The sequence below is a fragment of the Triturus cristatus genome, chromosome 4_1, assembly GCF_964204655.1.
Source record: "Triturus cristatus chromosome 4_1, aTriCri1.1, whole genome shotgun sequence".
Classification (NCBI taxonomy): Eukaryota; Metazoa; Chordata; class Amphibia; order Caudata; family Salamandridae; genus Triturus; species Triturus cristatus.
The window spans coordinates 145,375,760-145,377,067 of NC_140585.1; the positions used below are offsets into that span (position 1 = coordinate 145,375,760).

The window sequence follows — 1,308 nt, forward strand, 5'->3', positions numbered from 1 at the left end:
CTCTTGTGCTTTAGGATTCTATATTTAGAGTCTGGATATTTCGTGCCTGTGTTTGTGTAAACATTGGTGTCTGCCTGTGTCAGCGTGTGCAGTGCCAGTGAGAGATGGATGGAAGCAGCTGTCCTGCTGGCTGACTGTGAAGGGACAGGAGTCCGATATAAGTAAATTGGAAATGGAAAGTTTCTGAGATGTGGTGATGTCACATGTGGAGTCCTAGATTGCATTAGAATAAGAAAATAATTAACTGCTGTGAGTTACTTTTTAAAAAGAGAAAAATTGTTTCCGCCCGGTCTCGAACCGGGGACCTTTCGCGTGTTAGGCGAACGTGATAACCACTACACTACGGAAACCCATGTGGCTTGCCGGCAGTAGGTTTTTTTTTCACAAGCTCACCACATACTGCAGTGCGGTAGAGGCTGTTGTAAGAGCATCATGTCTCTCAGAACATCACTGAAGGCTGCAGGTTAAGTGATCTCTGTTGACGACTCATAGGCCTCTCTCTGAACACTCAGCAGTACAGATAAGAGGCCTCCAAGCACCTCGCTGAATGCAGATGGCTAAAGAGTGTCTGCACAGCTGAGAGGTTTACACTCTGCACCCTGCAGTAGATTCTGTAGAAACCATTTGTGACTGGCGAACTGGTACGAACAGCCGTGCACACTCTCAAATACATCACACGCTCTACAGGCTGTGGTACAAACAGCCGTGCACACTTACACTTACACACACTTACAGGCAACAATCTGGTGCTAGAATGGCGGTCGTGATGTCCCAACAGTGTGAGAAAACAGAACCCTGTGGCTACAGTGGGCAGAAAAGAGAGACAGTCGCGGAGAGTGCGTGGGAGTGCGAGACACTGGCACAGGGCGAGACGTGCAGGTAAAGAAATGAGCGTGTTACAGCTGTGTCTACATGTTCCAGCTGCAAAGTTTGACGTGTCTTGAGTCGGACTTCCTAATAAAGAATGGTAATGTTCTCATGCGGGACAGGAATCCTAGATTCATTGCACATTCCATTGCCTGCAAAGTTTGTGATGTTTGTGGCTGTGTGCACGGCAGGCCAGGTTCTAGCGGGTGTGCAGGATGGGCCAGGCCCACCCAAACACGAGCCTGGCCCACCCAAACAGAAGCCTTGGCCCTCACAGTGAGGGCTTGAAGGCAGGCGAACAACTCCATTGATCTTAAAGTGCTCCAAACACCCCCCCCCCCCCACCCCTACCCCCATCGTATGTGTCAGCCCGGACCCAGACAGCTTCCCAGGCGCGCGCGCGCACCCACACAGACAGTTTTTGAGATTACCGCAGCCGCA

The 1,308-nt window shown here is 50.5% G+C and overlaps 1 non-coding gene across 1 annotated transcript; it reads right to left on the reverse strand.

Annotated features, from left to right (window-relative positions):
• Window positions 1-277: 277 nt before the first annotated feature.
• Window positions 278-350, reverse strand: TRNAV-AAC (transfer RNA valine (anticodon AAC)). Its single transcript has one exon. It is a non-coding gene; the product is annotated as a tRNA-Val (tRNA).
• Between the last annotated feature and the right edge of the window lie 958 nt (window positions 351-1,308).